A 14,148-nucleotide genomic window follows, 5' to 3' on the forward strand; every position below is an offset into this window, starting at 1 on the left:
TCACCACCACCTTCTCAAGGGCAATTAGGGATGGGCAATAAATGCTGGCGATGCCCACATCCCAGGAATGAATCAAATAAATCCCTGAAGGCGATGCCCCTTTAATTGCCTGTGAGCGGAATCCCTTTAGAACCCCCGAGTCTAGTCTGTTTTTCTAACCTATCAGAGCACATTGCGGAGTTGCACTCAATCAGACGGAGGCAAGGGACTGCAGTATATTCCATCAGCGCTCGGAGTGTGAAGTGCTCTGTTAGAAATACATGCAGGAGAGAAATCTCATCGCCAGCTGATGCTTTAAGGGGAACTTCCAGTGGCTGCGACCAGCGTGAACCAGAGGGGAGGTAATAAACCGCTCTCATTAGCAGAAATAAACCACGCTCCGCTTTCCGCCAACACTTCCTGACGCTCCATTGTTTTTTTTGTGTGACACTGTAGATTGCTGAGGTGGGATGAGGTGCAGGCTGAGGCCTTTCGGGCCAGTCCCCTCCTCCCTGCATCTGGACAAACGTCAGCCCAAAAGAAACAGCCCCCCGTGAGAGAGAGATTGAGACAGCAGGGCAAAGGAATCGGCAGCTCTGCCCAAACCAGACTGTACGAGTCGCAGCTGCTGTGTGTGTGACTTCAGGTAAAGATCGGCCTTCAGTACAGACACACTGCGCTCGGCAGCTTCAACACAGCAGTCATCGGGCAGTGGCTGTTTCTGTTCCTTTTCCTACGTAACAGGCTCGAGGGGCTGAATGGCCTCCTCCTCTACGGCCAGTGACTACATGTGGAAACTTGCTTCGTGCTTAGCACTCTGCGTGTTGCTGATCTTCCAAGGTCCCGGTTAGAGGAGAGAGGGAAGAGATGTGCCAACTGCAGAATAAATTAAACAGCACGCACTCATTTTTTTAACAGTTTAAATAGCCCAGGGCTTGCCTGGATTTGCGTGTGCGTGTGATTGTTTTTTTAAAATAGCAGTCATATTGTTTTTGCGTCTTGCAATGGTTATAATTAATATTTTGTGCAAACTTTACCTCAGAAAGAACAGATCGTTAAATTCAGATGTAACGGGAGAAAATCTCGGTTCCGTGCACCATATAGTTGGGAATATGGAAGTGTTTGGGATACAGAAGATAGTTTGAGTGGAGCACGGAGAGATTTCATAGAATCTTACAGCGCAGGAGGCCATTTGGTCCATCATGCTCTTTCCCCAGAGCCCTGCAATTTTGCATTGCTCCCTGGCCAGCTACAGGATTGCTTTAATCAGGATTTAAGCTTACGGGTTGATGTTGCAGAACCAGTGCAGTTCACCCGGAAATGACTCTTGCCTGATCAAGATGTTTAAAACGATAAAGAGATTCGATAGGGTAGATAGAGAAAAAACAGAGGGAAGATGAGGACAATTTCTTTTTTAAGCAGCCAGTTGTTATGATCTGGAATGCACTGCCTGGAAAGGCGGCGGAAGCAGATTCAATACTAACAAAACATTTGCAGGGCTGTGGGGAAAGAACTAATTGGACAGCTCTTTCAAATGGCCTCTTTCTGTGCTGTATGATTCTATGTTTTTAGAAACTATTTCCTCCGGCGGGGAATCCAGAACAAGGGGGCACCATCTTAAAAATAGAGCTAGGCCATTGAGGAGTGAAATCAGGAAGAACTTTTACACACAAAGAGTAGTGGAAATCTGTAACTCTTAAAGTTTCAAGACTGAGATCGATAGATTTTTGTTGGGTAAAGGTGTCAAGGGATATGGAACAAAGGCAGGTAAATGCAGTTAAGCTACTGATCAGTCATGATCTGATTGAATGGTGGAACAAGCTCGAGGGGCTGAATGGACTCCTCCTGTTCCCATGTAACAGGCTCGAGGGGCTGAATGGACTCCTCCTGTTCCCATGTAACAGGCTCGAGGGGCTGAATGGACTCCTTCTGTTCCCATGTAACAGGCTCGAGGGACTGAATGGTCTCCTCCTGTTCCCATCTAACAGGCTCAAGGGGCTGAGTGGTCTCCTTCTGTTCCCATGTAACAGACTCGAGGGGCTGAATGGTCTCCTCCTGTTCCTACGTAACCGTCTGGAGGTCCCTCCCTGTGACCTCCGAGCCCATAACCCTCCAAGATCTCTACATTGCTCCAACTCTGGTTTCTTGTGCATCCCCCACTCCCTTTGCCCCACTATTGGCGGCTGTGTCTTCAGCTGTCTAGTCCCTTAATTTTATCCCCTAACCTCTCCACCTCTCTATCTCTCTCTCCTCCTTTAAGACCCTCCTTAAAACCGACCTCTTTGACCAACCTTTTGGTCACCTAATATCTCCTTGGCTTACATGACAGTTTTTCTTATGCCTCTGTGAAGTGCTTTGGGACATTTTCTAAGTTAAAGGGGCTATATAAATGCAAGTCTTTCTTGTTGGGGTTATGTCATATTGTTGGCAAGATGCAGAAGGGACTGTTATCCTGTATTAGTTTGGGATTGGTTGCTTTGTGCTGAGGGTGGGGCGTGAAGTCGCAAACTAGTCATTTCTCCTCTTGCCTTATGTAAGAATTTTCAAACCCAAGATGCTGAAAGATCTACACCTGTGGTCTTCCTGTTTGTCAATTTGAATGCCTACTCTGCCCTCACATGTCCAGAAAGCTGAGGCACAGGTTGGCAGAGCCCATGCTTGGCAAACCCTTAATGCATGTGGTGGTGGGGGAAGGACCAGAGGTGGAGCTTAACCAGCTCATCATTGCTCATCAGGCTAGGACCTCCCAACCCATTTGGCTATTGATCTTCAGGGTTATCTGGAGCCATTCGGAGGACCTCAGTCCCCTCCAGTTGCAGTAGTGAGCCAGTTGCCTTTGAATCCTGGGGCCTGGCCTGACTCAGGTAGTGGACTGTTGCCAATCTATCCAAAAGTCACCGAAAATAGAAAAAAAAGTTTGCTTTTCAAGCCCTCAGGTTGTCCAAAAGCACTTTATTATTTTAAAAGGCTCATCACTTGCTGTTTTTGTTATTGGCAATACAAGGCAGCCAATTTATGCACAGCAGGATCCCACAGCAATAGGCCAGCTACTTTGTTTTCGTGATCATAGAACCACAGAATGGTTACAACACAGAAGGAGGCCATTCAGCCCGTTGAGCCCATGTCAGCTCTCTGCAAGGGCACTTCAGCTAGTCCCACTCCCCCGCCCTTTCCCCGTAGGCCTGCAAATCTTTTTCCTTCAGGTACTTATCCAATTCCTTTTTGAAAGCCATGATTGAATCTGCCTCCACCACCCTTTCAGGCAGTGAATTCCAGATTCTAACCACTCGCTGCATAAAAAGTTTTTTCCTGATGTTGCCTTTGGTTCTTCTGCCAATCACTTAAATCTGTGTCCTCTGGTTCTCGACCCTTCTGCCAATGGGAACAGTTTCTCTCCATCTACGCTGTCCAGACCCCTCATGATTTTGAACACCTCTATCAAATCTCCTCTCAACCTTCTCTGCTCTAAGGTGAACAACCCCAGCTTCTCCAATGTATCCACGTAACTGAAGTCCCTCATCCCTGGAACCATTCTCGTAAATCTTTTCTGCACCCTCTCTAAGGCCTTCACATCCTTCCTAAAGTGCGGTGCCCAGAATTGGACACAATACTCCAGTTGAGGCCGAAGCAGTGTTTTATAAAGGTTCATCATAACTTCCACACTTTTGTACTCTATGCCTCTATTTATGAAGCCCAGGATCCCGTGTGCTTTTTTAACCGCTTTCTCAACCTGCCCTGACACCTTCAATGATTTGTGCACACATACCCCCAGGTCTCTCTGTTCATGCACCCCCTTTACAATTGTACCCTTAAGTTTATATTGCCTCTCTTCATTCTTCCTACCAAAATGTATCACTTCACACTTTTCTGTGTTAAATTTCATCTGCCACGTGTCCGCCCATTCCACCAGCCTGTCTGTCTTCTTGAAGTCTATCAGATTCAGATTCAGATTAGATTTATTTGCTATATGTAACAAGTACAATGGAATACTTGTTCCCCGTAGGGACGCGTCAGCTATACATACAGCGCCGCGTTCAGAGTCAATACAATGGCTTCCCGTGGCAGTGGGAGCACGATGTCCCTCAGCCGCTCCGTCCTCCTCTTCACCGCGGCCTCCTCCTCACTGTTGCCGGCTCCACGTGTGGTGGCCTGCTTCTCCCGCTCTGGCCACCATGCCAGGCTCCCCTCCTCCCATCCGGACTGCGAGTTACCCGAAATGGAGCTGCCGGCCGACGTGCTACAGCGTCCTCCTCACTGTTCACTATACTTCCAAGTTTTGTGACTTCTGCAAATTTTCAAATTGTGCCCTGTACACCCAAGTCTAAGTCACTAATATATATCAAGAAAAGCAATGTTCCTAGTACCGACCCCTGGGGAACACCATTGTATACAATCCTCCAGTCCAAAAAACAACCATTCACCACTACTCCGTTTCCTGTCCCATAGCCAATTTCATATCCATGCTGCCACTGTCCCTTTATTCCATGGGCTTCAACTTTGCTGGCAAGCCTATTATGTGGCACTTTATCAAACGCCTTTTGGAAGTTCATGTACACCACATCAACTGCATTTCCCTCATTAACCCTCTCTGTTACCTCATCAAAAAACTCAATCAAGTTAGTTAGATACGATTTGCCTTTAACAAATCCGTGCTGGCTTTCCTTAATTAATCCATACTTGTCCAAGTGACTGTTAATGTTGTCCCAGATTATCGTTTCTAAAAGCTTCCCCACTACCGAGGTTAAACTGACTGGCCTGTAGTTGCTGGGTTTATCCTTACACCCTTTTTTGAACAACGGTGTAACATTTGCAATTCTCCAGTCCTCTGACACCAGCCCCGTATCCAAGGAGGATTGGAAGATTATGGTCTGTACCTCCGCAATTTCCACCTTTACTTCTCTCAGCATCCTAGGATGCATCCCATCCGGTCCTGGTGACTTATCTACATTAAGTATCTCCTCCTTATCAGATTTTATCCCATCCAGGATCTCAACTACCTCCTCTTTCACTATGACTTTGGCAGCATTTTCTTCCTTGGTACAGACAGATGCAAAATACTCATTTAGTACTCCAGCTATCCCCTCTGCCCTCATGCATAAATCTCCATTTTGGTCCCTAATTGGCCCCACCCCTCCTCTTACTACCCGTTTACTATTTATATACCTATAGAAGACTTTTGGATTCCCTTTTATGTTAGCTGCCAATCTATTCTCATACTAGCTGGGGAGCCCCGCGTTGCGAGGGCAATTTAGGGGCGCTTGGTCTCCCTGCCCCTGTGTGTCCCCCCTCTCCCTGTCATGTCCTCTCCCTGTCCTATCCCTCCCTCCCCTCCCCTCTCTCCCTCCTCTCCCTCCCTCCCCTCCCCTGTCTCCCTCCCCTGTCTCCTCCCCTCCCCTCGCCCACCCCTCGTTCCCCTGCTCCCCTCTGTCCCTCTCTCCGGCCCCTCCCCCTGCCTAGCGCCTGAGGTCCGGTGCCGTTGCGATAGCGGGAATGCTGAGCGGCGGCCGGCGCCAGGAGCGGGCTCTCGTGGGCGGCGCATGCGCGGTCAGTGCGGGCGGCGCGAGGGGAGCAGGCAAGACCGCCGGCGTGCCCCGTTGCTGGGGTAACGGGGGCCATGCGAATGCGTGCCGTCGTCAAGGCGGCCGCGCAACTGGCGGCCTCTTGTTTTTTTTAAACTCATCAGCTCTCCCCCCCCCGCCCCCGCGATTTCCCGAGGCTCCCCCCCCCCGCGATTTCCCGAGGCTCTCCCCCCCCCCCCCCACCCCGCGATTTCCCGAGGCTCTCCCCCCCCCCCCCTATTAAATTGTTATTTAATTCCCTAACACATCATTAAAATATTTACCTTACTTCCCTAACACACTGAAAGTGTGGGGAAAAAATTGTGAAAAATCAAGATGGCGGCCACTCACCTCAGTTCAGAAGGATAAGGCCCGCCCACACACGCACCGATTGGTCGACTGGTCAGGTCACCGAAGCGTAGGATTGGTCAATTGTCGAGTCACTCGACACTCAACTGTAGGAAGGAACCCGCCATCCAATTGGTCGACCTCGACGTCACACGGTCGCTAATGAGACGCTAATGAGCGGAAGGCTGAACGTTTTTCGGATACCGCGGGCGCGATTTTTGTCCGGCCGAAACGTAAATACGCCTATGACCGGTCCGGAATCGCAAGCTTTCTTTTGAGGCGACGCGCGCGTCGGTACGCTCTGTAACTTTCAAACGTATAGAGAACGGACAGACATCGGGACAGACAGAAGAGCCGCTTTATATATATAGATACTCTTTTTACACTTCCCCTCTGAACTTTTTATATTCAGCCTGGTTCTCACTTGTATTCTGAACCTGACATCTGTCATACGCCCCCTTTTTCTACTTCATCTTACTCTCTATCTCTTTCGTCTTCCAGGGAGCTCTGGCTTTGGTTGCCCTACCTTCCCCCCCTCATGGGAATGTACCTCAGATGTACCCGAACCGTCTCCTGGTTAAAGGCAGCCCATTGTTCGATTACAGTTTTGCCTGCCAATCTTTGATTCCAATTTACCCGGGCCAGATCCATTCCCAACCCACTGAAATTGGCTTTCCTCCAATTAAGTATTTTTACTCTAGATTGCTCCCTGTCCTTTTCCATAGCTAGTCTAAACCTTATGATACTGTGATCACTGTTCCCTAAATGTTCCCCTACTGGCACTTGCTCTACTTGAACCACCTCATTCCCCAGAAATGTTGATTAGGGGAACAAATGTTGGTCAGGACATTTTGTGATATCCTGTAGAATAAGTGAACCAGATTAGAAACATAGAAAAATAGGAGGAGTAGACCATTCGGCCCTTCGAACCTGCTCCGTCATTCAATATGATCATGGCTGATCCTTTATCTCAGTACCATATTCCTGCTCTCTCCCCATACCCCTTGATGCCTTTTGTGTCTAGAAATCTATCTATCTCCTTCTTAAATATATTCAGTGACTTGGCCTCCACAGCCTTCTATGGTAGAGAATTCCACAGGTTCACCGTCCTCTGAGTGATATAATTGCTGCTTTTAGGATTCTAAATGGACTGGATAATGTCGACCATGACGAGCTGTTTCACCGTGTCCAGAACAGTAGAAGCAGAGGACACGGCCTGCACTTGAAGGGGGGTAAATTCAAAACTAATTTCTGGAAACAATGGCCTAGAAATTCAGTTTGGGCCCGCCAGCTGGCTTGCGCCCAAAAGTTAGCGCTGCGCGTGGAGCCAGTTGCGCCCGTGAGATATTCAGTTTTTGCGCCCCAAGTCGGAACCGGGCGCTGTTCCAGGGTGTGCCCGCCCCCGCTTGGGGCGCTGAAACTGAATTTCAGTGCTCTAGGTGCCGCTGCGCCACCCGATGCGGTGCGGCAGGCTGCGGTACTGCAGGCCTCCTCCTTCTCTTAAGGTGGAGGTGCCTGCAACGGGGAGATCGCCGCTGGATTGTGCCGGCAAATGAGCCCGGCACCACGGAGAAGTGCCGGGCTCGCGGAAAGCAGCCGGCAATGCTGCGGGGGGGGTGGTGGAGGAGGCCGGGGAAGGAGGTGCGGGCAGGCAGCCGCCGAAAAAGCGGCCGGCCGCACCTCCACCTTTATGCGCCCCACTAAGGCTGCAGTAAGGCCCTGGTCTCCGGATGTTAGTAGCGGCCGCCACGGAGGAGGCGGCGGCAACTGAATATGGGGGTCGGGCCGGCATCGGGGCGGAAACGGGGCACTGCGCACACCGATGACGTCATCGGTGCCGGCGCAGCACTACCGGCTACCGCCGCCATTACCGCCGAGCTCAATATCAGCGCAACCTCCTCTACTGGCGCAGAGGCCCTCTTTGGGCCTTAACTGGGCGCAAAGCCCACTGAATTTCTAGGCCAATGTTTCAGTGAGTGAGTGAGTGGCCAATCTATGGAACAGACTCAAATGCAAATTAGATAGATTTCTTTCACTCCTTCTCCTCCCTTCCAGAACCACGATAGGGTTCCCTTTGTTCTCACCTTCCACCCCACCAGGCTCCACATTCAACGAATCACCCTCTGCCAATTCTGCCACCTCCAGTGTGATCCCACCACCAAACACATCTTGCCCTCCCCTCCCTTTTCAGCATTCCGAAGGGGCCACTCCCTCCGTGACACCCTGGTCCACTCCTCAATCACCCCCAACACCCCCTCCCCTTCTCACTGCACCTTCCCGTACAAGCGCAGGAGATGTAACACCTGCCCTTTTACCACCTCCCTTCAAGGCCCCAAGCACTCCTTCCAGGTGAAACAGCGATTTACTTGTACTTCTTGCAATTTAGTATATTGTATTCGCTGCTCACGATGCGGTCTCCTCTACATTGGGGAGACTAAAACGCAGATTGGGTGACTGCTTTGCGGAACACCTCCGTTCAGTCCGTAAGCGTAACCCCGAGCTTCTGGTCACCTGTCACTTTAAATCTCTGCTCCACTCCCACTGTGACCTCTCAGTCCTCGGCTTCTTACACCGTTCCAATGAAGCTCGAGGAACAACACCTCCTCTTTTGATTAGACACTTTACAGCCTTCTGGACTCAACATCGAGTTCAACAATTTCAGACCATAACCTCGGCCCTATTTTTTCACACGGCAGCTGTTGATTCTGCCATTCCCATTTACACCTCTTCTAGACTTATCTTTTGTTTCTTTACTTGTCCCATTACCACTTCCTTTTGCTTTGCATCATTATCCCTTTTGTCATTTAATCTCTCCTGCCTTCCACCCTGTCACAGACCTCACCCATTGTTCTTTCCCCCCTCCCCCTTTCCTTGTCCCTTCACTTACTTAAAACCTGTTACATCTCTAACTTTTTCCAGTTCTGACGAAAGGTCACCGACCTGAAACGTTGACTGTTTTTCTCTCCACAGATGCTGCCCTGACCTGCTGAGCGTTTCCAGCATTCTCTGTTTATAGTCCAGACCAAGTGTAGTCTTCAGGTGATGCGGATCAGAGCGCCCGAGTGTAACTCAGTCCCACATTCCTGCCTTATTTTTATATTTCCATGATCATTTCCTATGTTCCCATTGATAGTGTAAACTGTGGCATTGTAATTACACCCTCCCACCAGTGGGTAAACTATAGCGTGGCAGGTTTACATAGGAAACTTCCATTAAAAACACGGATAGAGGAATTTGTAATGGGAAAAGTTGATAGAAAATGTGCACAGGATTTTTAATATAAAGAAAGACTTGCATTTCTGTAGTGCCTGTCATGATCTCAGGATGTCCCAAACTACTTTACAGGCAATGAAGTACTTTTGACATGCAGCTGCTGTTGTAATGTAGCAAACACGGTAACCAATATAATCTGTGAATGTACCATGGGATATGCAGTTACAGATGTGTAAATCCTGAATTGACTTCCGTTCCATATTTTCACATACAGGGGATCCAGATGGTGCACAGAAAGCAAGGGGAACACGGACAGGTTTACGCCTCAGTTCAAATGACGGTGGAGGAGGTTCAGGAGATGGGCTGAGGAAGGTGCCATCTCAGTCCGACTAAGGCTAGTTCAGTACATACCTCACGTCTTGGCACATCCGTGAGGCAAAGTGTGGCCAGTCTGTTGAAGGATGGATCAGAACCTCAACCGTTCCATGAAATTTCAGCCCGTCTCCTGGCCCAACATTTCACTGCTGGCGGAACAGTTCCAGTTCTGCTCCGACTCGGTGAGCAGCACCACCTTCCTCATCGTGGCCTACAGTGCAGTGATGGCGGTGGGTGTGATCGGCAACATGTGCCTGGTTCTGGTCATCATGAGGCAGAAGGAGATGCGCAATGTGACCAACATCTTGATCGCCAACCTGTCCTGCTCCGACATCCTCATCTCCACCATATGCCTGCCGGTGACGGTGATCTACACCATGATGGACCGTTGGATCCTTGGTGCTGTGCTTTGCAAGTTGACCCCATTCATTCAGTGCATGTCAGTCACTGTGTCCATCCTGTCGTTGGTCCTGATTGCTTTGGAGAGACACCAGCTTATCATCAACCCAACCGGCTGGAAGCCAGTGGTGGGACATGCCTACTTGGCAGTAGCCATCAGCTGGCTGGTGGGATGCTTCATCTCCTTGCCCTTCGTGTCCTTCAACATCTTAACCAGCGAGCCCTTCACAAACGTTTCCTTTCTCCAGGACGCGTTCGGGGACCACGCGGCCTGTATCGAGCGCTGGTCTTCAGAGCGGCAGAAGCTGGCCTACACCACCTGCCTCCTGGTCTTCCAGTACGGCCTGCCATTGCTCCTGATGCTGACCTGCTACTTCCGGATCTTCCTGCGCCTCCGAAGGCGCCGGGAGATGGTGGACCGGGCGAGGGACGGTAACTGCAGGGTCAGCCACAGCCGGAAGATCAACGTTATGCTGGCGTCCATCGTCGCCGCCTTTGGCCTTTGTTGGCTGCCACTCACCGTCTTCAACACCATTTCCGACTGGGACCATGAGGCCATCTCAATGTGCCACTACAACCTGATCTTCTCCCTCTGCCACCTGACAGCCATGCTGTCCACCTGCGTCAACCCGGTCATCTACGGCTTCCTCAACACCAACTTCCAGAAGGAGGTGAAGGCTATGCTGTACAGGTGTCACTGCGGTGGGACCTCGGAGAGCTACGAGAGCTTCCCACTGTCCACAGTCAACACTGAGCTCTCAAAAGCTTCCCTGCGCCAATAATAATGTCTAACCTCAGCAGCGTTGTGCCTTTGTGGATTGTTTGACACTTGTCGTTCTTGCGATTTCTACCCCCAACTATTCCATCCCTCCACTCATGTCTGGTTTTACTGTCATGAAGACACCTGGTGATATTTCTGTAGGTCTGTGGTGAGCTGGTATGTCTCCAATGGCCGCCTCATACAGTCATGGACTACCTGGATCAGTGCCTAATGGTTTGAAGAAGTGTCTCGCCCTAAACGCACCTTTGTAGTGAGGCAGAAGTGCGGGAGGAAGTGGGAGGGGCGGTGAGATGCAGTGAAAGTGATCCGACCTTAAGGTGACATCGACACCTGATCTCAGATGGTCCTCTGCAAGGGCCAGGCCATTAAGGCAGGGCCATTGGGATCTCCGCAAGGATCAAGTGGGGGGAGGGTGGTGTTACAAGCTGGGCTACTCACACCTCACGGCGACACAAAAATGGTGCCAGAAGAAGCCTGGGGGCTGAGTGATGCTCAGTTCCAGGGTGAGAATGGAGAGTTGTACTATTGTACTATATTGTCTATTATTGTATTGTCTAGATAGAGTCTCACTGTTTTATGGCCGCTGCTAGTTGTTCTGGATCATTCCACAAAACAGCCACAAAATAAAATGTAGGGTCCTCTGCAACATATGAGTTGCTGGCTGCTTTTTATCACCAGATAGAATGTTTTGTTAAGCTTGGTTGGCCTGTTGTCCCACTCTTAAGCCTCCCATTCCTCACTTAAGCGAGCACCATAGGGGTGAGTTGATTTCCAAGCCTATCTTTCCCTCACTAACCATGCGAGGTAATCATTTGGGCTCAAACATGGGGCGGGAGAAGGGTTTAAACCCGTGCTCCATGGTAGAGTGTGCAGGCACTGCAGCATCAGGTCCGCTAACTCAAAGGCCTGTTGGTAAGCCTCAGTTACTCAGCCAGGGCCTGGTAGTAAGGTTCAGTTACACAGCCAGGGCCTGGTAGTAAGGTTCAGTTACACAGCCAGGGCCTGCTAGTAAGGTAATCCAAAAGTCTTCTATAGGCATATAAATAGTAAGAGGAGGGGTGGGGCCAATTAGGGACCAAAAAAGAGACCTATGCATGGAGGTGGAGGGCATGGCTGAGGTACTAAATGAGTACTTTGCATCTGTCTTCACCAAGGAAGAGGATTCTGCCATAGACACAGTGAAGAAGGAGGTAGTGGAGACACTTGATAGGATAAAAATTGATAAAGAAGAGGTATTAGAAAGGCTGGCTGTACTTAAAGTAGATAAATCACCAGGACGGATGAGATGCATCCTAGGATGCTGACGGAATTGAGGGCAGAAATCGTGTAGGTACTGGCCATAATATTCCAATCCTCTATAGATATGGGAGTGGTGCCAGAGGACTGGAGGATTGCAAATGTTACACCATTGTTCAAGAAAGGATGTAAAGATAAACCCAGCAACTACAGGCCAGTCAGTATAACCTCGGTAGTGGGGAAGCTTTTAGAAACAGTAATAAGGGACAAAATCAACAGTCACTTGGATAGGGGTGGATTAATTAAGGAAAGTCAGCACGGATTTATTAAAAGCAAATTATGTTTAGCCAACTTGATCGAGTTTTTTGATGAGGTAACAGAGAGGGTTGATGAGGGTAATGTGGTTGACGTGGTGTACATGGATTTCCAAAAGGCGTTTGACAAAGTGCCACATAATAGGCTTGCCAGAAAAATTGAAGCTCACGGAATAAAAGAGACAGTGGAAGCCTGGATACGAAATTGGTTAAGTGACAGGAAACAGAGAGTAGTGGTGAATGTTTGTTTTTCGGACTGAAGGAAGGTATACAGTGGTGTTCCCCAGAGGTCGGTTCTAGGACCACTGCTTTTCTTGATATATATTAATGACTTGGACGTGTGTGTACAGGGCACAATTACAAAATTTGCAGATGACAAAAAACAAAGTATAGTGAACAGTGAGGAGGAGAGTGATAGACTTCAGGAAGACTGGTGAAATGGGCAGACATGTGGCAGATGAAATTTAACGCAGAAAAGTGTGAAGTGATGCATTTTTGTAAAAGGAATGAGGAGAGGACATATAAACTAAATGGTACAATCCTAAAGGGGGTGCACAAACAGAGAGATCTGGGGGTATGTGTGCATAAATCGTTGAAGGTGGCAGGACAGGTTGAGAAAGCAGTTAAAAAGGCTTACGGGATCCTGGGCTTCATAAATAGAGGTATAGAGTACAAAAGTGTGGAAATTATGATGAACCTGTATAAAACACTGGTTCGGCCCCAACTGGAGTGATGTGTCCAATTCTGGGCACCACACTTTAGGAAGGATGTGAAGGCCTTAGAGAGGGTGCAGAAAAGATTTACAAGAATGGTTCCAGGAATGAGGGGGCTTCAGTTACGTGGATACACTGGAGAAGCTGGGGTTTTTCTCCTTGGAGCAGAGAAGATTGAGAGGAGATTTGATAGAGGTGTTCAAAATCATGAGGGGTCTAGACAGAGTAGATGGAGAGAAACTGTTCCCATTGGCGGAAGGGTCGAGAACCAGAGGACACAGATTTAAGGTGTTTGGCAAAAGAACCAAAGGCGACGTAAGAAAAACCTTTTTATGCAGCGAGTGGTTATGATCTGGAATGCGCTGCCTGAAAGGGTGGTGGAGGCAGTCTTAATCTTATCTTTCAAAAGGAAGTTGGATAAGTACCTGAAGGAAAAAAAATTGCAGAGCTATGGGGAAAGGGCAGGGGAGTGGGACTAGCTGAGAGTCAGCATGGGCTCGACAGGCTGAATGGCTTTCTGCCGTGCTGTAACCATTCTATGATTCAATGATTCTAAGGCTCAGTTAATCAGCCAGGGCCTAGTAGTAAGGCTCAGTTACATAGCCAGGGCCTGGTACCAAGTCTCAGGCACTCACTGCCTTTATAACAGAGCCACTGGGGAAATCTGAAAATATAAATTAAAAAAAAAAAAAAAGAAAATTGGTTAACTCCAAAAAAAAAAATGATGTTCCAAGACTGGCTCTGAACTAGTCTCAGGACAAGACAAAGGTGGCGAAGGGGAGGAGAGAAAATGAAGTACAGGTAGACTATCCTTTATCCGAAAACCTCGGGACCAACCGTGTTTCGGTTTTCGGAAAATTTCGGATTTCAGAAGGTATTTTATAAGACTGGGAAATTTGTCGGGGGTGGGGGTCGGCGGGGGGTCGGGGTCGGCGGGGGGGTCATCGGGGGGTCGGGGGTGGGGGCTGGCGGGGGTCGGGGTCGGCGGGGGGGTCGGCGGGGGGTCGGGGTGGGTGTTGGCGGGGTGTCGGGGGTGGGGGTCGGCGGGGGTCGGGGTCGTGCGCACAACTTACGCTGAACGAAAAAACTTTCGGTTTTTAGAGGTTTTCGGTTTTCGGAAGTTCGGATAAAGGATAGTCTACCTGTACTGGGGAAATGGTCAAAACTGATAAAGGATTCTGTCTTTTTAATGTATATAAATATACATAAAAATGCATGAGACCGTTTAATAT

The 14,148-nt window shown here is 49.2% G+C and overlaps 1 pseudogene across 1 annotated transcript; it reads left to right on the plus strand.

Moving 5' to 3' along the window:
• The first annotated feature begins 205 nt into the window (after nucleotides 1–205).
• On the plus strand, nucleotides 206–13,615 carry LOC147097834 (neuropeptide Y receptor type 1 pseudogene; annotated as a pseudogene). The gene is made up of 3 exons (XR_015074235.1): nucleotides 206–341; nucleotides 436–625; nucleotides 9,373–13,615. The product of XR_015074235.1 is annotated as a neuropeptide Y receptor type 1 pseudogene (transcript).
• The last annotated feature ends 533 nt before the right edge of the window (nucleotides 13,616–14,148 follow it).

Source organism: Somniosus microcephalus, chromosome 30 (genome assembly GCF_052327205.1).
Source record: "Somniosus microcephalus isolate GS21.2 chromosome 30, FLI_Smic_1.0, whole genome shotgun sequence".
Lineage (NCBI taxonomy): Eukaryota > Metazoa > Chordata > Chondrichthyes > Squaliformes > Somniosidae > Somniosus > Somniosus microcephalus.